At 34.2% G+C, this 27,761-nt stretch overlaps 1 long non-coding RNA gene across 6 annotated transcripts in view; it reads left to right on the top strand.

Moving 5' to 3' along the window:
• The window catches only part of LOC116281601 (uncharacterized), a 406,927-nt gene that overhangs the window by 211,446 nt on the left and 167,720 nt on the right, over nucleotides 1-27,761 (top strand). For 5 of the 6 annotated variants that reach the window (XR_012074858.1, XR_012074857.1, XR_012074859.1 and 2 more), the window contains one exon: nucleotides 7,494-7,605. This is a non-coding gene — a long non-coding RNA (uncharacterized lncRNA). Of the gene's footprint in view, nucleotides 1-4,739; nucleotides 4,894-7,493; nucleotides 7,606-27,761 lie in introns of all 6 variants that reach the window. The other variant, XR_012074861.1, reaches the window with a different exon arrangement.

Genomic DNA, 27,761 nt, shown 5'->3' on the forward strand with positions numbered 1-27,761 from the left:
ACAACTGGGCCAAGGTGGCAGGGAAAAGTCACATCACAGATTCTTTCTTCATATGAAATGTATTTATCCAGAAAACTGTAGTGACCATAATTAGAATAGCAAACAATAACAACAACAACAAAGTAGAAGGTGGCACTTGAGATAAGAATAGTCATGTTGCTGCAAATGACATTATCTTATTCTTTTTATGGCTGTGTAGTATTCCATTGTATAATTATACTGCAACTTCTTTATCCAGTCATAAGTCAGTGGACATTTAGGTTGTTTCCATGTCTTGGCTACTGTAAATAGTGCTGCTATGAACATTGGGGTGCATGTACTTTTTCAAATTAAAGTTCCCTCCAGATATATACCCAGGAGTGGGATTGCTAGATCATATGGTAAGTCTGTTTTTAGTTTTTTGAGGAATCTCCATACTGTTTTTCATTATGGCTGCAGCAAACTACACTCCCACCAGCAGTGTAGGAGGGTTCCCTTTTCTTCACACTGTTTTCAGCATTTATCATTTGTGGACTTTTTAGCAATGGCCATTCTGACTGATGGTAGGTTATACCTCACTCATTGCAGTTTTGATTTTCATAGACCTGGAGATCACCATTCTAAGTGAAGAAAGACAGAAAGAGAAAGAAAAATACCGTATGATATCACTCATATGTGAAATCTGAAAAAAAAAAAGAAAGGAAAAAGAGGACACTAATGAACTCATCTACAAAACAGAAATAGACTTGCACACATAGTAAACAATCTTAAGGTTACTGGGGGAAAGAGGGTGGGAAGGGATAAATCTGGGAGTAACAAGATTTGCAAATGTTAACCACTATATATAAAAATAGACAAGAAACAAATTTCTTCTGTATAGCACAGGGAACTATATTCAATATCTTATAATAATCTTTGATGAAAAAGGATATGAAGATGAATATATGTATTTATATGCATAACTGGGACATTGTGCTGTACGCCAGAAATTGACACATTGTAACTGACTATACTTCAATTTTAAAAAAGAGAGATTATTCATGTGAGGACGTTTTATAAGTAGTATGTGTCTTTCTTAGTATATAGTTAATAGATTTTATCTGAATTTTGTAAATCAATATAAAGTGGTACAAGCATATCTGACTATGTTAAATACAATTAAATTACATTAAAAAGATTAAAATAAGAAAACTTTAAAAGAATATAATTGTAAACTTAGGAAAGTGAATTAGGTTAGGAAGTCCAAGAAATCAAATTAATTCATTTTCTCAGTATTTCATAACAGAAAGCCTATTGACATTACATAAAGTTTATAAACAAGGAATAACTTTTCAAATGTGTGATATAAAGTTATTAAGCTAAGTAGTAAAAGTTCTAAAATGAAATCTAAATTTGACTAAAGCTTCCGACTATAAGATGTCACCTACAAGATCTGGTATTAGGCAAGGATGGCTGTTGTTTTTCTGTACAAGAACAAGGAAGTAAAACACTAGGCACTAGATATTTTTGACACTTTTGAGGGAATTATCTACTAGACACTATATCAACAGGAATGAGTCAAGTGGTAACGGATTATAGAATTTAGGTCACGGTGGAAATGACAGAAAATTCAAGGGAAAAGGAAGATGTTTTATCAGACATTTCTTCTTTCATTTATATGATAAAAGTAAAATCTGCAGTCATTTTTAGAAGTACAGGTTCTTTATGTTATCTTGCCCAGTTGAAAAAAAGAATAGCAAATGCGTACACAAGTGTGGTTTGGGTGTGTGTATGCATGTCTGCAGGTGGTGTATGGGTGTGCAGGAGTTCGCAATCACGTATGTCCTGTGGAGGTAATGAGGTGGTGGCAGGACTTGTTCTACAGTGCCCTGGAGGGCATTGGAGGAAGGAAGATAATAAGCCTCTGAAAGTCTGTCTCCTGTTAGCAGTATTTGAATCCAGTCTAATAGAGAAGGAAGATAAAGCCGGTAACATTGTGCAGATTCATGGAACAGTCTTAAATCTACTTGGAACACTTAAATCTAATTCTTTAGTGGTACATTTTGGAAAAAAAGTAATTATTTTGAGGGCTAGAAATTATTGAGTGTAAGAATAATAATAATGATTATAATAGCTGCTGGTTTAACTATCATTTTACTATGCTATTTTGTTTCTTATGAATGAATGAAATTGACAGTGTGTTTTCCCAGTTGTGCCTCTAATGTCATGTCAGGTCAAAACACTGGTCAGACAGCGTTTCTTTCAATCACATCTTTCACTGACCCACCAGGTAACATCAGACTATGCAAGCAGGCAGGTGTTGTAGAAATCCTGATACTGTCTCTTAATGAGCCTGGGAAAATTTCAGTGTTCTTTGTTTCAGTTTCCTCATCCATAAATGGGATAATTCTGACATAATTTACTTCTGCCTATCAAATGAGGTAATATATGGAACTATCTATATATTGTCCATGGAATATAATAAGCATGTCATTAATAGTAGAAAAAGAAAAATAGAGAAAGGAAGAAGACTGAGGTGTTAGTGTTAATAGTAACATAACTATACATACATGCCATAATTTTAACTTTCTATTTCCAGAAGCCTTTTCTAAAAGCAAAGACTCTTTGAGCCATATTACATTTGAGTGATCTGAAAACTTTCTACTTGTGCAAAATCTCAGTCTCCTCATCTTTGAAAGGAACATGATAGTACTTAGCACTTAGAGTTGTGAGGATTAATTTATTAAGCACACAGAAAGTGCTTAGAGAGGGCTAGTATAAATAAGTCCTCCATAAATGTTACTTATTGATACTCTTTGTATATTTTCTCCCCCCAGACCCATTCATTTCAAAGACACAATCTCCTCACCCTTGTGGGATGAAAAGGGAAAGAGTACAAAAAGAGAAAGAGAAAAACGAATATAATTTGGAAATAATATTCACAAATCAATTTTGCCTTTCTTCCAAATTTTGGGTCTAGATCTGCTTTTCCTAGCCTCATTAAATTATTTAAATGAAAAGAAAAATTCAATAATACTGGCTGAGTTCTTAGCTCTAGGCATTTTGTTGAGCACTTGACTTGATGTATAAAATTAAATCCTTACAACATTAGAAGGAGGTACAGTAATCCCTCCAATATTGCAGAGAGGAAATTGAAGTTCAGAATTGTTAAGAAATTTGTCCAAGGTCATAGATCTAGTGATTTAACAGAGCTGAAATTCAAAGATAGTTATAATTAAATGAACTTCAGTTTAAGTATTTATGCTCCTGTTCACACAATTCCGAGAGATCTCCAGTTTCCAAATAATGAAAAATAAACGGATAGCCAATGCCCAGGTAGACACAATTTAGGACCTCTTTTGATGAGCCTAAGAAAATGTCTGGCTTTCTTCTTCTCCTGCTAGTAAACCAACTATGTAATTGGTTGTTATCCAGCAAAAGTTCTCGAGTTCTCTAAAAAATGATGTGAGGTCTTACTGAAGGGGGTTATAAATTTTTTAATGTCTCTACTAAACTGAACTAATCTCCAAATAAACACACTAATTTTACAGAAAGTTATCAAAACCCCTGGAATTCCATAAACGTTGAATATATATTCCGTAACACTGCAATTACAAACTTCAGTTAAGTTCTGAATAAGTAGCTTAGTATAATATTAGAATCTCATTCCTTTTTCTTTCTTTTATAATCACTTTAAAAGGAAGTTCTGGATTTCTGGCTCTAAGCTAGAAGGCAGCTTAACTCGGACAATCAAAAGAAACCATTGTGTAAAAAAGGTGGCAGAGAGGTCCACTTACCAGACATCCAGTAATAGAGAAACCACAAATCATTCTCATAGCTAAAGAGAGAAAGCACGTAATGATCTAATTGTTCCTGTTTTTCACTAACACCTTCTCTGACCCACTCTCAACACCATGTCCTTCTATTCTGTTCTCCACATGCATAGATTTGAGAGGCAGTGGGAAATGTTCCCTCCTGGCTTCCTATCATACGTACTTGGCATGTTATAACAAAATTTTAAAATCTCTCTCTCAGGTAAATGTCATTTCTTATGAGAATCCTAAGTAATAATAGTAGCACAAACCAACATTCATTGAGTGATCACTCGGAGTCAGATACTTCACGAAAAATATTTCTTCATGGCAGTTCTTTTAAATGTGGTTTGCTTTAGTATAATTTGCATATAAAGTGACATTTACTCTTTTTTAGGCATTCAGTTTAGTGAGTTTTGTCAAATCACCCCAGTCAAGTTACAGAGTATTTTTATCACCTCCAGAAGTTCTCTTCTTCTGCTTCATGGTCAATTACTCCTTCTACCCACAATCCCCTGCAACCACTAATTTGCAGCTTATTTTTACTGATCTGTGTTATCCCATTTTAAAAGTAAGAAAACTTATCTTCCAAAGGTCAGAAGTCAGTGGCAAAACCAGCATTCAATTCCACATCTGTCTGACTCTGCAACTCTTACTCCTGTCTCCTTTATGCTTCTGTGTCTCCATGGTATAATCTTCCCCATTAGTTCATTAATGATTTTAGATCCTCTTTCACTATACTTAGTTTATTTTTTAAATTAATATAATTGGATATAGGAAATTATCTCATAATAATGTGGGGTGAATTAAAGCATATATTAAAGTGTGGCTATAACTCAGCTACCAATTGCTAAAATTATACCAAAAATAAGGAAAGATATAAAGTGAGTATCTCAACATAGCAGAACCATTTCTGTGATATCAATTTGTGTTTTCTCTGTATTTCCCCTTCTTCCCTGTTCAAAGCAGGTATATTCTAAGCAGATCCTTTGAAATGCCATGCCTCAGGATGTTTTGTAGGAGGAATTGTAGAGCAAGTCAGAAGCCTTTAAAACCTTCGATACTCAGAAAAAATGATGCCGTGTGTCTGAGTAGGAGAAAGAGAAGTGCTTTGTGGGGCAAGGTGAGAGAAAGGAAGACATTTTCCAAAGTGAGGAAGAAGATAGAAGTTGAGGAGTTCAGAATAGCTAGGATCTGTGAATCACTTAGTGGCAACAGCCCTCAGAGGTTGCAAGGATTGATGATTCATTAAGGAAAACAAAATACTCAGACACGGGGATTTCCAATGATATCCATGCATCAAAATTGGTGCAGTGGTAGCCAAACTGCCAAATTATAAATGTCCACACAAGCTGAGGCATTTATTTCTTGTTGGTAACCTATAGACTGACAAAATAAAAGCCTAACACATACTGACATTTCTTATGCATTGTAAACATTATCACATTAAATTCTCACCACTGTATAGTATTAGAGTAGCCTTAACTAAGGCAAAGAAATACTACATTCTTTGCTCAAGATCATACAGCTAAGTGTCAGAGACATGATTTGAGCCCAAACAGACAGGTTTCTAGCCTGAAAGCTTGCACTGTACTGCCCAAGTCTACTTAAATTTTAGTGACCTTGCTTTATGCTGGGAGAAGAGAACTAATATTGACAAATATTGGACTTTCAGGGAATGCACTCAGATGTAGACTTAGATTTTTATTTTAGTTTATTAAAAGAATAGAAAAATGTAGCATTTAAAAAAATCCCACTGAGTATGTGGACATAAATATATTCTGAATACATCAGCAGTATGAAATTTGATATGCTTTTAAGGAAGAGTTATGCATTTCAGTGGAAGTATCTGGTGGTATTAAAAATTAATCAGAAGACATTCTTTTTCATGGATTTGAGGAATTAATTTTGTAAACTGTCTATGCTACCTAAAGCCATCTACAGATGTAATACTATCACCAACAAAATCTCAACTAAAGTTTTTAGAGAAATATAAAAAAATCCTTAAATTTATATGAAATGACAAAAGATCCAGAATAGCCAATGCTTTCTTGAGAAGAAGAACAAAACTAGAAACATCACACTTCCTAATTTCAAAACACATTGCAAAGCTAGAGTAATTAAAATAGTGTGGTATTGGCATAAAGACAGACATACAAACCAAAATAGAGAATCCAGAATTACATCCACACACATACAGTGAACTGAAATTTAACAAGGGTGACACAGTGGGGAAAGGATAGTCTCTTCAACAAATAATGTTGTGACAGCTGGTTATCCACATGCAAAAAATAAAGTTGTACCTCTAGCTTCTACCATACACAAAAATCAACTCAAATGGATTAAAGACTTAAACATAAGACCTGAAATGGTAAAACGACTAGAAGAAACCTAAGGGAAAAGCTTCCTGACATTAGTCTTGAAAATGATTTCTTGGATATGACACCAAAAGCACAGATAAGAAAAATAAAACTAAAAAATAAAATCAAACTGAAAATTTTTTGCCCAGCAAGGAAACAATCAGCAGAATGAAAAGACCACCTACTGAATGGAAGAGAATATTTGCAAACTATTTATTTTGTAAGAGAATAGTTTCCAAAACATAAAATAACCCCCTGCAACTCAATAGCAAAACAAAACAAAACAAAACAAAAACCAAATAACTGGATTAAAAAATGGGCAAAGGACCTGAATAGATATTTTTCCAAAAAAGACATACAAATGATTAACAAGTACATGAAAAGGTGATTAGCAGCACTAACCATCAGGCAAATGCAAATTAAAATCACAATGAGATATCACTTCACATCTTTTAAAGGACTCATTAAAAAGATAAGATATAACAAATGCTGGTGATGATGTGGATAAAGGGGAACCCTTGTGCACTGTTGGTGTGAATGTAAAATGGTACAGGCACTATGGAAAAACAGTATGGAGGTTCCTCAAGAAGTTAAAAATAGAACTACCATATGATCCAGCACTCCCACTTCTGGTATATATCCAAAGGAAAGGAAACCGTTACCTTAGATAGCTGTACCCCCATGTTCACAGCAGCATTATTCACAAGAGCCAAGATTTGGAAACAACCTGTCAGTGGATGAATGGATAAAGAAAGTGTGATATATATACACAATAGAATATTATTCAGACTTAAAAAAGAAAGAAATTCTGCCATTTGTGGCAAAGTGAATGAAGCTGGAAGGTATTACACTAAGTGAAATAAACCAGACAGAAAAAGACAAATAAACACTGCATGATATCATTTTTATTTGAAATCCCAAAAACAAACAAGCAAACAAACAAACAAAAAACATATTGAACTCATAGAAATAGAGTGAAATCACAGAGAAAAGTGGTTGCCAGGAGCTAAGAGTTGGGGGGAAATAGGATGAGGTTGTTAAAAAGGGTACAGACTTTCACTTATAAGATGGATGAGGTTTGAGGATCTAATGTATAACATGATGACTTTAGTTGATGATGCTGTATTGTATTTTTTTTTTGAATAAAGGATATATGAGATGATAAATTTGTTAATTGACTCATCATGGGAAATCCTTTTACAATGTGTATATATATCAAATCATCACATTGTATGCTTTGAATATATTGCATTTTTGTCAATTATATATCCATAAAGAAAAGAAAGGGGGAAATAGTTTAAAGGACATAAAAATGCTATGTTCATTAACTTATTCAAATAATATTTATTGCACATCTATCTAGGATGCTGGGGACCCAAAATATAGGAAAGAGAGAGAGAGAAGGAAAAACAAATCCCTGCCTTCAGACCTGGTTTGAGAGAAGACCACCAAGAAACAAGCAGTAGCAGATGATGGTAAGTGTCATGGAGGAAAGGAAGTACTACATGTAGATGAGAGGCCTTGTTAATAATGTGATTGTGCAGAATGAGTTAACATAGCAAGTCTGATTGATCAGTCTTTTAATAGCTCCAGGGGAATCTGCAAACAGGTTTGATTCTTGGTCAGCTCCCAGGAATGTGACCCAGAGAATGTTCTTTGTTGCTGATTAACATTGTTGCGTGCATTCAGAGCAACAGGACATGCTTCACCAGCTTGTCAGGACTTATCCAGGTTGTTTTGTGCAAATCCAGATTGATGATACACCTGGCTTTGTTGTTGAAGACTTGAGTTTCCATTACCGTACCATGTGACCAGCCTGATGTAAAAGCCCTGAACCTGGAGACTGAAGCAGGCTTTCCTGAGCAGAGACACTTCACATGTGGGCCTGGCTATGTTTGGGGAAAAAAATGATGCTGTTTTGAAAATATTCCTATAGAATGGGGCTGGGTATGGGAGGATGGGACTGTGTTCAGGTCACACTACTTTCTGTGAGAATTAAGCATTACCTACAGCTCTTTGCAGAATTCTGGGCTAACCTCTCTCATGTTAGTTTGAAGTGACCACGACCCCTCCTAGTATTCTGCCATAATTGATTAGATCAGGGTGGATATTGGCCCTCAAATGGATCCATCTGATTCTTTCTCCTAAGAGTTAGGATTCAGGACAGCATGAGTCTGAGCAGTGAGACTTGAGGAATAGAGAAGTGGGGGAAGCACATATATATATAAATTAGAAGGCTATTTTCTGAAAACAAAAGTAGAAAATCTGGATTGTAGAAAAAGAGAAGGAAAAAGATGCAAAAAGTAGGAATGGGAAAGCAATCAGCCTCAGCGTCTGGGACTCACAAAAGCAGACTAGTCCCTGGTCAGATCCAGCTGTGTTTTGTTCTGGGATCTTATGACATTTCTGTATCTTTTCAGTAATTTTTTTTAGCTAGTTTAAATGACTTTTTTCCCTTAAAATGATCCTTGAGACAACACCCTAGGTGGAAAGAACGCCCTCTAAAACATGTTGAGACTTGTTGTCTACCAGTACTTTTCAACTAAATCCCCCAGGAAGCTGTTTAAGCGTGGGAGGTTTGGAGTGGTGCTGAGTTTCTGAATGTTTATTGAGCTCCTGGGGATGCCAATGCTGCTGGTTCACAGACCCCTCTCTGGGGGGATCTAGAATTGGATTTGTAGCACAGTGAGTACAAATGGCTACCAAAGAGATTTAAAATTAAGGTTGGACCCAGTTTCTGAATGATTGCGTATACTATGGCAAAAGATTGCGGATTCTTCTGTAGAAAATGGTTTAATGCTAGTTGCTTAAAGACATAGTTGAAGAAAGATAATCCTAACAGCAAAGTGGCAAATGGAAGGGATGGAGAAGTGACAGAGAAAAAGAGATCAAGTAGGAAAATATTTTACATGGAATTATTGGGAAATACTTGTTTTTATGCCTCATAAAGAGTAAGGCTAGGAAGACATTTTAAATTTCAGACTAAACACAATTTTTATGATTATTTCCTATACTTGAAAAAAATCACTGGGATATTTGTCTTCAATTGTTTGCAGGCGTGGAAAACTAAAATACCACACTTACTTCCATTTGATTGTGTGAGCATTCTCGTATCTCCTCACTAAACATGGTTGGGGACCTCTAAATTAACAAAACCTTATGGACAGTCATTAGCGTTTAGAATTATAATTTATATTACATTTCTAATTAGTATTTTTATCCTCTTGAACTCCTGTTTTTCTTAGGGAACCAGAATTTACAAAATGATCAAAATACATTTCATTCTTTTAAATAAACCAATTTAGGAAGGAATAGAAAGCAGTCAGTAAAGTATTCCAAATAATAAGCCTATGCCCACACATAATGATTGATTAGATGAACTAACATTTCAAGTTATTTGTTCAATTTCATTGAGATTTCTAGGGCTATTTTTATATGAATAACTCTTTCTTCACCTTGTAACTGATACACCTTATCTGGGAGCAGCAAGCTTATACTGGATGGATCTGCTAATGCTAATGCTATTCTTAGGCACTTGTTCTGTCCAACCAGTGCATGGTAATGTGTACAATGTATAATACTGCTCAGCAGTGAAGAGAAAGGCTTTGGAGTTATAAAGACCAAGAATCAAACATTTAGTCCATTTCCAAGGCTTAGTCTCATCAAATATAAATTGAGGTAATAATTTCTTCTCTATAGAGTTGTTGAGAATTAAATGAGGCAATATACCCACAGACACTGAGGTACACTATATCCTAAAATGCATGCTTGCCATTACTATGATACTTCTATGAATGGAATTATTCCTTTATACTAAGGCACTATGGTAATGTAATGATTACAATCATGTTACTTGAAATTTTCAGTTTATTTCAAATTGCTCAATTTGAAAAAAATTAAATAGCACAGATATGTCAGAAAAATTCAAATACTGAGTTTCAAAGGACACTTAAAAAATTAAGTGTGATTTAGCCTGAATATTTTTGACTCTGAATCCAGTAAAACAATGAATCTCAAACCAAAAAATATTCCAGGGCGAAACCTCCCCACATTCTCATCCTGATTTTAATGTGTAGGAATCTCTTTTTTAATTGAAGTACAGTCAGTTACAGTGTGTCAATCTCTGGTGTACAGCACAGTGTCCCAGTCATGCATATACATATATATATTCATTTTCATATTTTTTTCATTAAAGGTTATTATAAGATGTTGAACATAGTTCCCCATGCTATGCAAAAGAATCTTTTTTAAAAATCTATTTTTATATATAGTGGCTAACATTTGTAAATCTCAAACTCCCAAATTTATCCCTTCCCATCCCCTTTCCCTGGTAACTGTAAGATTATTTACTAAGTCTGCAAGTCTGTTTCTGTCTTGTAGATGAGTTCATAGTATCCTCTTCTTTTTTTTTTTTTGAAATTCCACATATGAATGACATCATATTGTATTTTTCTTCTTTCTCTTTCTGGCTTACTTCACTTAGAATGACAGGATGGACCTAGATATTGCTGCAAATGGCATTATTTTATTCTTTTTCATGGCAGAGTAGTATTCCATTGTATAAATATACCACTGCTTCTTTATCCAGTCATCTGTAGATGGACATTTAGGTTGTTTCCATGTCTTGGCTACTGTATATAGTGCTGCTATGAATGTAGCGGTGCATGTATCTTTTCACATTAGAGTTCCCTCCAAATATATGCCCAGGAGTGGGATTGCTGGATCCTATGGTAAGTCTATTTTTAGTTTTTTGAGGAATCTCCATACTCTTTTCCATAATGGCTGCACCAAACTACATTCCCACCAGCAGTGTAGGCTGGTTCCCTTTTCTCCACAGCCTCTCCAGCATTTATCATTCGTAGACTTTTTGAATGATGGCCATTCTGACTGGTGTGAGATAATATCTCATTGTAGTTTTTATTTGGATTTCTCTAATAATTAGTGATATTGAGCATTTTTCATATATCTATTGGCCATTTGAATGTCTTCACTGGAGAAATGCTTGGTTAGGTCTTCTGCTCATTTTTGGATTGGGTTGTTTGTTTTTTGTTATTGAGTTGTATGAGCTGTTTATATGTTCTGGAAATTAAGCCCTTGTCAGTTGCATCATTTGCAAATATTTTCTCTCGTTCTGTAAGTTGTGGTTTTGTTTTGCTTGTGGTTTCCTTTGCTGTTCAAAAACTTATGAGTTTAATTAGGTCCCATTTGTTTATTTTTGCTCTTATTTCCATTGCCTGGGTAGACTGCACAGGAATCTCTATTTTTAATGAATAAATAGATTTTGAGGTGAATCATTCTCCAGCCCCATTCTGAGGCACTCTGCATGAATCTGAGCTGTCTGAGGACCAATGCTAAACCTTGTTCATCTCTGCACACACAGTACCTGACTCTGTGCCTAATGTGCACTAAATATTCACTAAGTAATGATGAAATAATATGACATATAATTAACTGCCCAAAACCAAGCTGGTTGATACTCTTACCATTTTGATAAGTTTTGCTTCTCAGAGTTGCAATGAAAAATTTTAATTTTTACTGTGACTTGTAGAAGTGTACTGTTATCTTCAAATTAATAATCGTGATCTGTGATAAAAATGGTGATAAGGCAAATTTATTTGTTTAAAATATGAAAAACTTAAAATATGTTTACTTAGTTATGCTTATCCTCAGACCTTTTTCAAATATTTGAAACATCAAGACGTGAAATTAGAAAGTAGTTTCAAATGTTACTCTATATTTACCTTCTCCCTGAGAATCAACTTTACTTCCCAACTGGTATGAGATCCCATTTCCCCTTGACCAGTGAACTTCATGCAGAAAAATTGTGAACAGTTACACCTGAATGTTGACAAAGCAAAGTGTGCAACCTAACAGAAGGAACCACCAGATAAGCAAGCAATTAATCAGGGTACCAATAAGAGACAAGATTATCTGCAGTATAATCAACAAGTGGAAAATGAGCCTGAACATAAATTAGGCTTGGCTATGATATCAAAATTTCACTTTCAGTGAACAAATATTCAGTATGTCTCTTGAGAACGATCAGTATTGTATTTGAAGCTAACATTAAAATTGCAAATCTCAATTTTTAAAATCAGGTATTTTATTTAAGCAGTATTTACAAATCTATCCAAAATACTAAATTTTGAGTCATATGTTGAAAAGGACTCTAATAACAGCCCTGAATCTGCTAATATGAACTTGGACAAATATTTAAATGCCAAAGCCCTGACTTTATTTTGCCTATATATCTCATAGTGTTGTTTTGATATCAGGTTTTTTAAAATGTGAATGTGCTTGAAAATTATTATTGAATAGACAAACACCAGGTGTCACTTTTTATATTTTCTAAAAAAGTACCATGATTTCAGCAATCCACAGTGAACATTTTGCCATGTTATTTTTGAGGTTTTCATTGCTCCATGGCTATATTTTATTAATTATATCTACAGGAAATATATAAATTAGATGTTAAAAAGATCAGGACAAGTTTTTGAGATAGCATTTTGAATTAAGAATAAAACTATGTTATTAAAAGTAGACAGTTGAGCACACAAATATCCAATAAGGAGTTTAAGTTTCAGAGAGACTTCTGGTCACTATAGTCCACTAAGCAAATGCAAGTAGTCTCTCTCCCAATGCCCAAATAATTCAAATATACAGTCAAGTTTGAAAACAAGAAAAAACAATCCTGAGAAGTAATAAGGAAAGAATTCAAGACTGGAAATTTCATCAGGTACTAAACAGAATAGACCATATAAGTAATTAGAAATTGTTATCACCTGGAAGGCTACATGAATCCTCAAAGCTGCCTGGTTGTAAAACCTTTTAAAAAATATTTTCCTACTGTTAATTTTATGGGAAGAAAAAAAAAAAAAGAAATATCCCAGCAAAAGCCGAGACTCCAAGCTGTACTATCTGTAAATAAGTGTTTAAAATCATGCTATCTAATTAGATATCAAGAAAAGTCAGCCCATAATTGACCTAAAAACTGATACAGGGTGGATAACATTCAGAAAGCTCATGATGACCATGGAAAAGCCCCTGTTGGAGCACCTCTGCCACGCAAAGCAAGGAGAATCCCCAGAGCAAGTAAGTGACTTATGTTGGGGATGAAATAGCAAGAAACAAAAATACCCTGAACAGAGAGCAAATAACTATGAGTAAAAGAGAAAGAGCATGATGAAAGAGATCAAAGAAATATTCATACTTTAGGAATGATAGAGAATGGAACAACCTAGAGGAATTTTAGCACTTTGAAAATGTTCAAAGAGAGGATGAAAAAACTGTTTAACTTATATGGAAAAAAAATTGTTCACTTTGGGAGCTATAGGATGAACAGACAAAATTTATAAGATGAAAATTAAAGGCATTGATATGAAAAAAAGATGTTCATGGTTTCTATGGGTAGAATAGACACAACTGCAGAAAGACTTACGTAATGTGAAGTTAGATTTAAAGAAACATGAAAAATACAGCACAGATGAATAAGGTCTTGGAAAATACAAAGGAGCTGTTAAGAGACATTACAGAAAAATTAAGAAGTTAACAATACTTACAGAATTAGATAGAGATGAAAGGTGAGAGGGTATTTTCAAAGCCACAATAAATGAAAAATTTCAGATTTTATAAAGAAAAAATTACACACGAGTCCTCAGAATAAAAGTGTGCACAGAAAACCAATCAACATATATAAATAATGAGTCCATATCTGTTTTATATTGTAGTGAAAATGCAGAGTATAAGACAAAGACAAAATCTTGAAAAAGTAGCAAAGAAAAAAAGAAAAAAGAAAAAATTATTTTCAAAGAAATGATAGTCAACTTTATTGCAGAGTGCTCAGCAAAACAGTTGAAGCTAGTATATGAAGTAGTAAGAGCCTCAAATTGTTTAGGGAAAATAGTTGTCGGTCTAGGAATCCATACTAGATTAGTAATATTAGTACTAAATTAAATAAATAGCATTCACTTGTGAATGCTGAATGATTATTTTCAGGCATAATAAAAAAATTTACCTTTCATATAGTTTCACTGAAAAGAACAAGGAGAGTACTTCAGCAAAGAAAACAAAATAAATAAAAGGAAGATATAGATGGAAGAAAGAATGATAAGCAAATAAACAGTTTAACATTCTAGAAAATCGTAATCAGTTCTCACTGCCAAAAAAAACTGCCATTAATTTTATGGAGTTTTAAATAAGAATAATGAAATTGACAATAATAACTTGAAAAATGAGAAGAAATTAAGAATAGTTTGTTGTGGTAAGTGAACTTATAAAAGCAGTTTTAGATTATTCAGGAAATTTGAGTGTTTATGTTAAAAAAGTTTAAGTGTAACCATTAAAATAATAGAGTTTCAATGTCTTTCTCTTCTAAGAAATCAAGCAAAAATGAGACCAAAAATTCATTGCAAAGGAAAAGAGGATAGGAGGGAAAAAGTCAGAGGGAAAGAGTAAATATAATAATAATAATTATTATTATAATAATAATAATAATATAATAATAATGAATTTACATTTGTGTAAAACGGCAGATGACAAAAAGTTTATTTGGAAAAGCAAGCAAGTAGAAGAATATGTATAGAATGATGTGTCTGGTTTTTAAAAATCTTCATATATTAAAGCTGGTAGATCTCAAAAACACTAAAATGAATAAAAAAGCCATAGAATGATAAGTATACCATGACACCATACCATAAAAGTCTTCAAAAGAGACCTTGTTCCATCTAGAGAGTCCTTGCCATTCACAATATACACACACAACAATCCAACGTATTACTTGTGGATACAAATGACACTAGTAAATGACATTGCAACATGGATGCAGATCAGTCTCAAGGTAATGAATGGTTGCTTTTGTGAAGGAAGTTGCAGAATGAGATTGAGGACAGGTACAAATGGAACATCACCTCCTCAACTGTATCTGTAACATCTGTTTACTTATAAAGAACTTTGAAGTTATCAAGGTCAGATTTTAATGTTTATTAGATTTTGGCAGTTGTTACATGGGTGTTTGTAATGTTAAACTTTGTACTTTTCCTCATGCTTAGGTATATAATAATGATAAATGTTTAATCAAATTCTGAAAGAATAAATTTTTCCTTACTGATATATGGAATACTGGAACACTAAGGTTTCCTCATAAAAGTACTGAAGTCATAGACTAACACATGTCTTCTCCTGAGAAAGCTGATACAAGTACTGTCATAATACAAGTATTATCATAATACTTTATTTTTCAAATAAATAGTACAGTTTCCAACTAGTTCCAAAGGAATGGAGACTACTTACACACGTCTGAAAATCTTAGATTTGGCTTAAATACAGTGATATTTGCCTGTTCCACAACTGCAGGTGTTATCTATGCCACGTACATGAAACTACTACTGTGTGTCAAAATTGCATTTCCCTCCTATTGTCTCAAATCATGTGGAAGCATCTTCACAATGACAATGACAAGAGCTGATTCCCTCCCCACTCATGGTCTCTTAAATCAGGGGAATGTCAGCTATGAAAGAAATACATGTCTCTTCATAAATGAAAAACTCATCCATGGGCATTTCGCAGAGAAGTACTGTCGCCCATGACAGATGCAAGGCTCTCGAGAATTATGAGTGAGAGTGAGGGATAAAGCTAAGAAACTGTACAATTACAAGCAATAAAGGCCCAAATGAAATTAAGTGTTAATGAGTCTGGCCTTAATGGAGTTTTACTCCCACTACTAAACTCTTTAGTAAAATATATTATCACATCATTTCTTTTATGATGCATTAAAATCTGTGCTATATTAAAGCATTAGTTATTATGATACTTAAAAAATATGACTTGCTTCATTTCACAGTATTGTTTATCTGTCAAAGGCATTATCACAGCATTGCAGTTGTTGTCAGAACCCCGCAACCTGGGAAATAAGCGTTCATTTAGCTATCATATTCCCAGAAATTGCCTTTTTTAATGCAAGATTTATTTGATTTTAATTTAAAATCCTTAGTGAATTTCCCAGGAGGCCTGAAACTCTACATTGGAGCATTCCATTGATATGGTGCCAGAGACAGGGATTCAAAGGAGACGCTGTTCTTCCCAGAGAATTCTCCCCTTTCAGTGAATTTTTCTCATGATTACTGTATCCCAGTGATCACACTGATGGTTTGAGAGTAACAGTGTGTCAGAAGAGAGCAAGTAGTTCTTTACCCTTGGCCTTTATTGAAGCAACTCTACCTTGAACTCAACGCGGTCCCAAAACACCACAATCTATATATAACAACATGTCCAAAAAGCCCAAGAGCAGAGAAGGAATCACTGCACCCTGCTGGTCAGTACGTAACAGCTTCGAGTCAGTTCACCAAAGTGATATGCTTGCTACTGAGATTCTTCTTGGGTTCCAAAGACTAATGCAGTTTCAATAGATTAATTCTAAATTAAGACTTCAACTTAGCCTCTTCTTTATAATCACAAGTTTAAGACAGTGGTTCTCTGTTCACAATCCTGGGACTAATGTTTTCTTGACTTAGAATTCTGTTAGGATTCTTTAGCTACAGGGACAGTGCCCTGCATATAGTCAGGTAATCAATGCATCAAAAAATTCATGAATAGATAAATTATTTATGTGTGTGTGCATCCATGAATGAATGAATGAATGAATGAATTTCCCTAATCTTTCTAAGCTTTACTGCCCTGGATAGAAACAGAGGTGAGATCCCTAACATGAAATATCATTATTAGAGAAAGAAAAAAAATGTATATAGGGACCCTGGAACAAAGTAGAAGCAAAAATGATATGAAATAGAACCTGAGTACATTCCTATTGTAGCCTGGCTAGTTATGCATTGAATCATGTTAATCACTGGCCAAAATGTTCTCCAGCATAACAATGGTCCTGTGTCAAATTGTGGTAAATCATACCCACTAAAGCATGTTAGTACTGCTTCCCCATCACTCAAGTTTTCATTTTGCAAAAAGTCCTGTCACTGTCTACATGGCATAACTTTTATAAAATGGAGAAACCTAGCCACGTACTGAACAACATATCTGGGAAATCACTGAACATCACGCAGCCTCCATATTCTACTCTCTCTGACACTCCTGTGTCCTTTCCACATTTTAGAAGTATGGTGAAAAGCCAAAAGTTCTGTGATGCTTAGATTCACTCCTAGAGTAGAAAACATACTCATTTGATCAAAAGGGTGGAATTGGCTGATTTTGCAGGAGTGCTAGCACAAACACTGCCAGGGTACAAGATCTAATAGAAAAGTAGACATTTTTTTTGAGACATTATGATAAGTGAAGTTACTGGGGATTAAATGGCACTCCTTTTGGGGATTATCTTTTCTTTCCTTTGTAATGGAACTAAAGCTTATGTTGGCCTACTTAATGACTGCCGTTTTCAAACTATGATCTAGAGATTAGGATTTCTTTTAAAAATTAAAAAAAGAATAATATTACACCCACAAATGACTTTCAATTTCATACTACTTCTTAACCTAAATTATATGTTATCTACTGCATTTTTAACCATAATGAAACTAAAGGAAATGATTATGAGGTGCAGCTAATGCTTCAGCTGACTCTTACTATATGGGTGCAATTTTAAGTATAATATCTTTAATTTAGTCAGTTTTAACTTAGCTCAAAAGCAGTGTGAAGACTCTAAATGAGAAACTTTATTTCTAGCTTTGAAAACTGAGCAGTAGATGAGAAAATTTAATCAATTAAAATTTATATGTTACATTAGGATGATTTTGCTATGAGGTTGATATTTTAATAGATTAGAATCATCCGTTTTCACCTCTTCTATGAAACATCACATATTGATTGCACTTGCCCTACAAAAATGCCAAAAGTATCAGTAAGAGAGTGAAGACATCAATTCAGTTTACTTCAAATCCCTTCATCTCTTGCAGATTTTAAACTGGTTTTGTTAAATTTGAGAGGCATAGATCTATTTATCAGGTGTTACAAATTAAAAATCAAATTTGTAGTTGATATTTAAAGATGAAATTCAGTTCACGAAATTAAATGCTAAATGATAGAATCAGCAGTTGATCTTTTTTTTCTCCTCTAAAGTTAATTTCCTGTGAGTAAATAGCACAAGATTGGGAGCAATGTCACCAGGTGGCTTCTGTTCACAAGAGTGACAAAGCATGGGCTGCGAGACTGAAATCTTCTCCGGTCCAGCCTTATAACGTGGCTCAGGTGTGAATGAGTAGGTTAATCATGTGAAAACATAGTTCAATTGTGAATCAATCTCTGGCTGAGCCTGCTTGACTAGGTATCAGAGGTGAAGGCTGTTGACAGCATGCTTTCTCTTGATTGACCGAAGATGGATAAGAAAAAAGGCTGGTTAGTTCTTGTCCTTATTCCTGTCACTGACTTCCATGCAACATTCCTAAAAATAAATGATAGAGCCAGAAACAACTCCAAAAAAATTAAGGTACGATTTATACTGTCCTCTGATATCTTCTGTTCAAGCTGCTCTTTATTCGCCTGCTCTAAGCCTTAGAGGCTCAAGAAGGAAATTCACTGGAGAATTTCAAACCACGTTGCTTCCTGTAGACCTGGGCCATCCTAAGTGAGATCGTCTTACATTTCAAATCCTCTGAAGGATGAATAATAACCAAAACCTGCAAAGAGATTTTTTAAAAGTTCCTTCAACTAACCTTTGCTGTCCTCAGATCCAGGTAGAATAACGTCAGACTCACTGATGAACTGAGATTTAAAGGAGCCCCTCTTCCATGACCAGTACTCCTGTTGCCGCTTAGATTTTGGCACTTTTCATCCTCAGGACGAAGAGAATTTACCTTGCCCTTCCCCTCGTAAATGATTTGCATTATTTGTATACATGTCAAGACATGTTTTTTGGATCCTTTTGTTTAATGCATGGCAGACTCAAACCCCTTTTAAAGACCATATGTCACCTATTTTATAAAATCTCATTTCCTTCCCATATCCTGGAACACTATAGACACTCAGAATTATTAGTGTCAAAATTATTAATGTATTAGTGGAATGAATGAATGAATGAAAGACTCTATGAAAGACTGCATTTATAAAACACAGTTTTGACTAATAATGTGTGTATTTATCACCTCTATTAAAAAAACTTTAAGCCCTTCATGCGTTTACTGGACTATCACCAATATCACTATTCTGGCTCATAATGGACACACATTAATGTTCAGGAAATGAAGGAATAGGCAGTCAATATATATCTTAAAAAGACACTCAAATATACAATCTATTAAACCAAAAATGTATCAAATAGATGGCTCTTAATGAACATGGAAATGTGTATTATTTCTCTATTACTATAAAACAAATTGCCACAAATACAGTGGCTTAAAGCAGCATACATTTACTATCTCACAGGTCTGTGGTTCTCGAGCCTAGGCAATCTGACTGGGTTCTCAGCTCAGTGTCTTCCTAGGCTGAATTTAGGCGAGCCGTTAGCCAGCGACGGGAATCTTGAAGTCACCTCAGGATCCTGCCTACCACAAAATGTGAGAATAGAAGTTAAGGTGTGAAAACACAGGACAGGTCCCACTATCATAAATGATCTGATGTTCCCTTTAGGGAAAGAGTAGGTTTGCATTTCCCAGAAGATCCCTCTCTGAAGTTACGAGACAGCTACTATTTTAACCTTGGCAATGAAATGAGAGTAGAAATGCATGTGTCACTTCTACAAGGAAGCTTGGAAAACCAGCGCACAATTCACCGCATTCCTTTCCCTCTGCCTCCATGATTGTGAAAGCTTGTGTTGAGATGAGGCCTCTCAGCCTCTGTCTTGCCTCTGTCAGTTTCAGCCTTGAGTGATTAGGCATCAAGTCTTTCTTCCAGCTCACGCTGGAAATGTAGCATGGTGAAAAATGTGTGTTGTGTTGTGTTGTGTTAAGCCACTAAAATCCTGGGGATATTTGTTACTGAATGAAAATTTTGCCCATCCTGAATCACAGGTGTACCACTTGGAGTTCATGTGTGAAGAAGCATCTTAGTCACTGAGGGCCACAGAAACAACAATAATAACAACAAAAACAAAAACAGAGAACAAAACCAGAATGCTCTCTGGAGGGCTAAGAAGAAACTGGAATGAAAATATCTTGATAAACAAAAAACCAGTTTCCTAGGGAGGGAGCATGGTATTGGAAGACAGCTGTAGAATAAATGTCGCATTATGAGGCACTGAAAGTGAAATGTAAAAAAAAAAAGTCTGTAGATGTAGTTCAGTATGTCATTTAGATGAAATTATGGGTAGGGGGTCAGTTATGGGTAGGGGGTGTAGTCATACAAGGGGCAGTTGTTCAAAGGAGAAGGAAAAGGACATTAATATTGTTCTCTATCATATAATTGAATCTTTATCCTGTTGTTTCTCCCCAAAAGGTGATTTATAAAATTTGTTAAACTGTCTTCCTATCCAATCATTTCTGTATGTAATGTGATTGTAAAATTACACGATGCAGTTGTTCATCATTCTTCTAAAACTCTAAGATGAGAAGGAAGCTGTTTGCTAGCTCTGATTATCTAGAAGTTGAACAGCAGAAATAGAAAACAGGAAAATAAGTGGTCTGGCTGTCACTGGTTAGGGACTGCAGTGTATAGCTGTCGTTTACTTCAGTTTTTCATGGACTGACCTTATAAACAATAGATCTGTTACCCCTCAACCCAGTCACTAAAAGTAATTATAGGAAATAAACATTAAAAGCTATAAAAGAATAGTGAATAAGGATTCAGAAGAGCCAGTTTCTGGATCTAGAATGGTCATTACTTGGAATATATGATCTTATATCAAATAAATAATTCCCCCTCAAAAATTTTTTTGAAAGAATAGAAATTGCTTTGAACTTTCTATACTCTTTGTTTTCATACTTACTCAGTATGGTCATACATGGGCCTCCTAGAATCTTCACAGTCTTTTACCTTCCTTACGTTCTTATGAGTCAAATCCTTTGTGGTTAGAAAATTGAAAGGTCAGTAACATTGCATATAATAAAAGCTTGGCTGACAGCTACATTCAGCTTATTACTCATCTAATTTATTGACAAAGAAAAGCAAACACCTATTCATCAATGCCAATAATGAAGAAATAGAGGGGTGTGAGAACTGTTCATGACACACATAAAACAATGTTACTACACAAATTCTGTCGGTTGTGAAATTATGTCTCTCCCAAAATTGATTTATAGAATCTGTCACACTCTATGCTCCCCATTCATTTTTGTAAGTCATGTTCTTTAGAAATTATGTGATGCCATGTGCTCACTATTCTTCCAAAAGTCTGAGATAAGAATGAAGCTGTTTTCTAACTATGATTATCTAAGAACTTTTGTCTTTGCACCAGGACACTAAAGCCTGAGAAAGAGAGAGAACTTTTTTTTTCTTTTGGTGTATGATTATGATGTGACTATAATAAACCTGTGTGGCTGCACTTTGGGTTATTAAGTTTGGGAGAGCAACATGGTTCCATCTCTAGGTTCCAGGAATGAACCAAGCTGATTTTGACTGACCCTAAGGTCTCTTTCTGGTTGGGTTTACACAAAACCCAGTTTCTCACAATATGTTCCAAGATTTTACACCTCTGTCCTAAATGAGAATTTCAAAATTCAGAACTCTGATAGAATCCTTAGATAGAACTTTCCTTTACCCCTCTTTCTTCCTTTGGCTATCTTGTTTATTTTAGGTGATTATCTCCTCATAAGGAAAAACGCTTTTGCAAAATTATTTATTGTCAAATTAGTTTGTCTAGCAACTATAAATCTAAAATTTAACTTGTGAAAGGCAAAGGGGAAAAAAGTGCATATTGTCAGATTAAAAGGTTTTCTTCTATTTGGTATTAGTTTGATAAGAATTGTATATCTTTTAATAATTACAAATTTTATTTTAACGTATATAACACTGCATCAGTTTTCATGAAGTTATGAATTACATATGCACCACAACCAAATGCATTTACAACCATATCTCATGAATATTTTTAATCTAGTAAGTGCAGTTTTTCTATGATGATGTGAGCCATCAAATATTTAATTCACCTTATTACCACAGAAGAACAGATTATCTTCAAGGTTTAATCATACAATTGAATATACATTTGCATGGCCAGTGACATCAGATGTTTTGTTTTTGACAGAATTAACTTCCAACATGTTTTACTCTAATTCTATGAAATGTATGGGGAAAAAACATATTTTAAATTTCTGTTTGTAAAAGCTGATGACATTTATAAAACTGTCTTCATTTAACTGTTTGAGAAGGTTTTCTTCTGCTAATAAAGTGAGTGTGAAGAGCAATCCTTTCATTATTTGTAAATGACCAAGGAAAACAAATCAAATTTGTGAAATGTCTTTAACTTAAAAGTCATTTGATCCACATGAAAAGTCTTAGTTATTAGAGCAGTATACAAATCTGCCTTATATGGTCCTCTTAGCGTATCGACTAATTTTGTAAGTAGATGCTGAATCTTCTTCAGGTATTTGTGTCTTCTGCTTTTAGAGTGATCTGCAATATGTGGAAGGCCTACGTGGTAACTAATGAAAGTAAATAAATACTTTCTGCAATTGCATATTCATCATCAAGATTCTGAGACAGAAATTCCTTACTTAATTTTGTTTTCTTCCAATTTTATTGAGATATAATTAACATTATATCTGTATATACGCAGTATATAAGTTTAAGATGTATAATGATTTGACTTATATACATCATGAAATGATTATCATAAGTCAAGTGAACATCCAGATCTCATACAGCTATAAAACGAAAGAAATAAAATAAAACATTTTTGCTTGTGATGAAAACACTTAGGATTATACCCTCAACAATTTTCATATATGACGTACAGCAATGTTAATTATATTTATCATGTTGTACTTCACATCCCTAGCACTTATTTATCTTATAACTGGAAGTTTGTATCTTTTGACTGCCTTCATCCAGTTCCCCCTCTTCCCACACCTCTGCCTCTGGTCATGACTAATCTGATCTCTCTTTCTATGAGTTTGTCTGTTTCGAAGTAAAATTGACCTACAACAATGTGTTAGTTCCTGTTATACAACATAGTGATTTGATATTGATATTTCTATACATTTCAAAATGATCTCCATGATAAGTCTGGTTACAGTATGTCACCATATAATGATATTACATAGTTATTGACTATATTCTCCACACTGTATATTTCATACCTGTGACATTTATTTTGCAGCTGGAAGTTTGTACCTCTTAATCCCCCTCACCTGTATCTTTTTTCCCACTACTCTACCGTCTGGCAACTGCCTGTTTGTTTTCTGTATCTATAAATCTGTTTTGCTATGTTTGTTCATTTTTTTTTTGTTCTTTAGATTGCACATATAAGTGAAATCACATCATATTTGTCATTCTCTGTCTGAACTATCTCACTTAGCACAACACCCTTTAATTTCATCCATATTGTCACAAATGGCAAGATTTCATTCTTTTTTACAATTGAGTAATATTCCATTGTATGTATATATCACATCTACTTTATCCATTCACTTATTGATGGGCACTTAGGTTGCTTCCATATCTTGGCTGTTATAAATAAAGCTGCTATAAACATTGGGGTGCATATAACTTTTATAACTAGTGTTTTTGTTTTGAGGGATAAAAACACAGGAGTGGAACTGCTGGATCATACGGTAGTTCTATTTTAAATTTTTGAGGAATCTCCATAGTGTTTTCCACAGTGGCTATACTAATTTACATCCCACCAAGAGTACACGAGGATTCCTTTTTCTCCATATCCTCACCAATACTTATTCATTGTCTTTCTGGTAATAGCCATTCTGGCAGGTATGAAGTGATAGCTCATTGTGATTTTGATTTTGCATTCCCCTGATGATGAGTTGATATTGTCAAGTGCCTGTTGCTCATCTGTATGTCTTCCTTGGGAAAAAAAAATGTATCTTCAGATCCTGTGTACCTTTTTAAAATCAGTTTTGGTTTTTTTGATGTTGAGTTGTATGTGTTCTTTGTACATTTTGGATATTAACTCCTTATTGGATATATTGTTTGCAAATATCTTCTCCCATTTAGTAAGTGAACTTTTTTTTTGTTGATAGTTTCTTTCACCTTGCAAAAGCATTTTAGTTTAATATAGTCCTATTTGTTTATTTTTGCATTTGTTCCCCTTGCCTGAGGAGACATAGCCAAAAAAATATTACTAAGACTGACATGAAAGACCATATTGCCTAGGTTTTCTTCTAGAACTTTTATGGTTTCAGATCTTGCATTTAAGTCTTTAATCCATTTTGAATTTATTTTTGTGCATGGTGTGAAACAGTAGTCCAGTTTGAGTCTTTTGCATGTAGCTGTCTAGTTTTCCCAACACCATTTATTGAAAAATCTACCTCTTCCACATTATTATTCTTTCCTCTTTTGTCATAGATTAATTGCCCATGTACATGTGACTTCATTTCTGGGCCTCTGTTCTGTTCCATCGATCTAGATGTCTTTTCTTATGCTCATACTATACTGTTTTAATTATTATAGCTTTGTAGTGTAGTTTGAAATCAGACAGCATGATACCTCCAGCTCTTTTTTCTTTCCCAAGATTGATTTGCCTAGTTGGAATCTTTGTATTTCCATACAAATTTTAGAATTATTTGTTCTAGTTCTGTGATATATGCCATTAGTATTTTGATGGGGATTGGATTGAGTTTGTAGATTGCCTTGAGTTAGTATGGTCATTTTAACAATGTTAATTCTTCCACTTTATATCCTTCCAGTTCTTTGTGCCATCCTTAGTTTCTTTCATCAGTGTCTTATAGTTTTCCTATGACAGATCTTTTACCTCCTTAGTTAGATTTATTCCTAGGTGTTTTATTCTTTTTGATGCAATTTTAAATGGGATTGTTTTCTTAATTTCTCTTTATGATAATTTCTTTGTTAATGCATGGAAATGCAACGGATTTCTGTGTATTAATTTTGTATCCTGCAACTTTAACAAATTAATTGATGAGTTCTAGTAGGTTTTTGATGGCATTTTTAGGATTTTCTATGTATTGTATCATGTCATCTGCAAAAAAATGATAGTTTTACTTTTTACTTTCCAATGGATTCCTTTTACTTTTTCTTATCTGAATCTTGTGACTAGGACTGCCAATACTATGTTGAATAAAAATGGCAACAATGGGCATCCTTGTCTTGTCCTTTATTTAGAGGAAATGCTTTCAGCTTTTCACCATTGAATATGATGTTATCTCTGGCCTGGTTATATATGGCCTTAATTATATTGGGGTATGTTCTCTCTATACCCACTTTGTTGAGAGTTTTTATCATAAATGGATGCCAAATTATTTCAGAAGGTTTTTTGCATCCATTGAGATGATCATATGATTTTTATTTTTCATTGTGTTAATGGGATGTATCGTGTTAATTGATTTGCAGATATTGTGACATTTCTGCACCCCTGGAATAAATCCCACTTAAACATGATGCCTGATCTTTTTAATGTGTTGTTAAATTCCATTTGATAATATTTTGATGAGGATTTTTGCATCTATTTTTATCAGCAATATTTGCCTATAGTTTCTTTTTGTTGTGATACCTTTGTCTAGTGTTGGTTTCAGGGTGATACAGGCCTCATAGAATGAGTTCAAAAGCATTCCTTCCTCCCTCTGCAATTTTTTTGAAATAGTCTGAGAAAGATAAGTGTTAACTTTTCTCTAAGTGTTTGGTAGAATTCATCTGTGAAGCCATCTGGTCCTGGACTTCTGTTTGTTGGAAAATTTTTTTATTACTGATTCAGTTTGCTGTTCATATTTTCTATTTCTTCCTGGTTCAGTCTTGGGTGATTGTATGTTTCTAGGAATTTGTGCATTTTTTTCTAGGTTATCCATTTTATTGGCATTTAATTGTATATAGTAGTCTCTTGTGATCCTTTATATTTCTGTGGTGGCCATTGTAACTTCCATTTTTTCATTTTTGAATTTATTGATTTGGATCCTCTCTGGTTTTCCTTGATGAATCTTGCTAAAGGTTTATCAATTTTGTTTATCTTTACAAAGTACCAGTTCTTAGTTTTTTTAATTTTTTTCTTTTTTTTTTTTTTAGTCCCTATTTCATTTATTTCTACTCTGATCTTTATGATTTCTTTTCTTCTAATAACTTGGGTTTTGTTTGTTCTTCCCTTTCTGGTTCCCTTATGTGTAAGGTTAGGTTGTTTATTTAAGAGTTGTTTATTATTGTTTCCTGAGGTAGGCATGTCTCATTATTAACTTTTCTCTTAAAAGTTTTTGCTGCCTCTCACAGATTTTGGATCATTTTGTTTTCCTTTTCATTTTTCTCCAGGTATTTTAAAAAATTTCTTCTTTGATTTCCTCAGTGGCCCGCTAGTTGTTAGTAGCATATTGTTTGGCCTCCGTGTGTGTGTTTTTTTGCACTTTTTTTTGTAGTTTATTTCTAGTCTCATAGCGCTGTAAGTGGAAAAGATGCTTGATATAATTTCAGTTTTTCTTGATTTTACTGAGACTTGTTTTGTGGCCTAGTATGTGATCTATCCTGGAGAATGTTCCACATGTATTTGAAAAGAATATATATTCTGCTGCTTTTGGATGGAATATTCTCTATATATCCTTGCTTAATTTTTAATTAAACATGCACTTTTTTGCACTTATGGCACAAATAGTTATTGAATAGTAAAAAACTTTTCAAAATAGTAATGTAAGTAAATGTAGATTTGCACTATGATAAAAGACAAATGATATTCTCTACAGCCAAACAGCTCAGACTGTATTTTGTGTACATATTTCGCACACGCCTGACCTACAATACCTCAGGTTTCCCACTGACTTGCATATCTATTAATGGACTTGCACAACTGTTAATCTCCCAGACTGCCATAAGATCCAAAGCATAGCTAACTGGTATGTCAAGGGTCTAGAGGAGAGCAGCATCACATATTTCTCCCACCACCAACCAGTACCGTAAGTTGTTCCAGAACACTGTTGTATCAGCAAGGACTCTGCAAGTAGTCCTTGAAATGTAAGTTTTAGTTTCTGGGTCCCTGGAAAGGGCTGGGAGAAGAGAGCTGGATTATTAAGATACAATTGTGTGTTAAAGTAAGAAATCCATTCATTATACTTGCATCTCAAATGCTAGTAAGTGAAACTATTGAGGGAGCCAGAAATTCATCCCATATTATTTTGAAGGAACTATGAAATAATACTATATATTTATTTTCTAAAAAATTTAAATGGTAAAAATTGCTAAATCCGATTTGATGTTGGAATGACAAACATAATCCTACTTCTCACATCAAGTTGTCTACACCACCACATACAGTCATCCTATGTTAACTAATCAGGTCTCATCCTAAACTAGGTAGAGAGAGAAAAAATTCCCAATCTGGTTTAACCTTTGGATTATTTAAACAATCTTTTTGGATAATTGCTCAACATCTCTTCATCCTGCCTTTTCCCTCTTTGCTCAAAAATAGTCACAGAGAATTGGAGCAGGGGATCTGAGATGACCTTGAGATGGTAGAGTCCAGGATACCCTCGGTCTCTTCTGGTATGAAATCCTTTTGGCTCTTTATGATAAATTTGGTGGTAGGTTTAACCCTTGATGTTATTTTCCTCAATTTTTTCTTATTTGTTTGTTAGTTTGGCTTCACCATGCCAGG

Source organism: Vicugna pacos, chromosome 8, assembly GCF_048564905.1.
Source record: "Vicugna pacos chromosome 8, VicPac4, whole genome shotgun sequence".
Classification (NCBI taxonomy): domain Eukaryota; kingdom Metazoa; phylum Chordata; class Mammalia; order Artiodactyla; family Camelidae; genus Vicugna; species Vicugna pacos.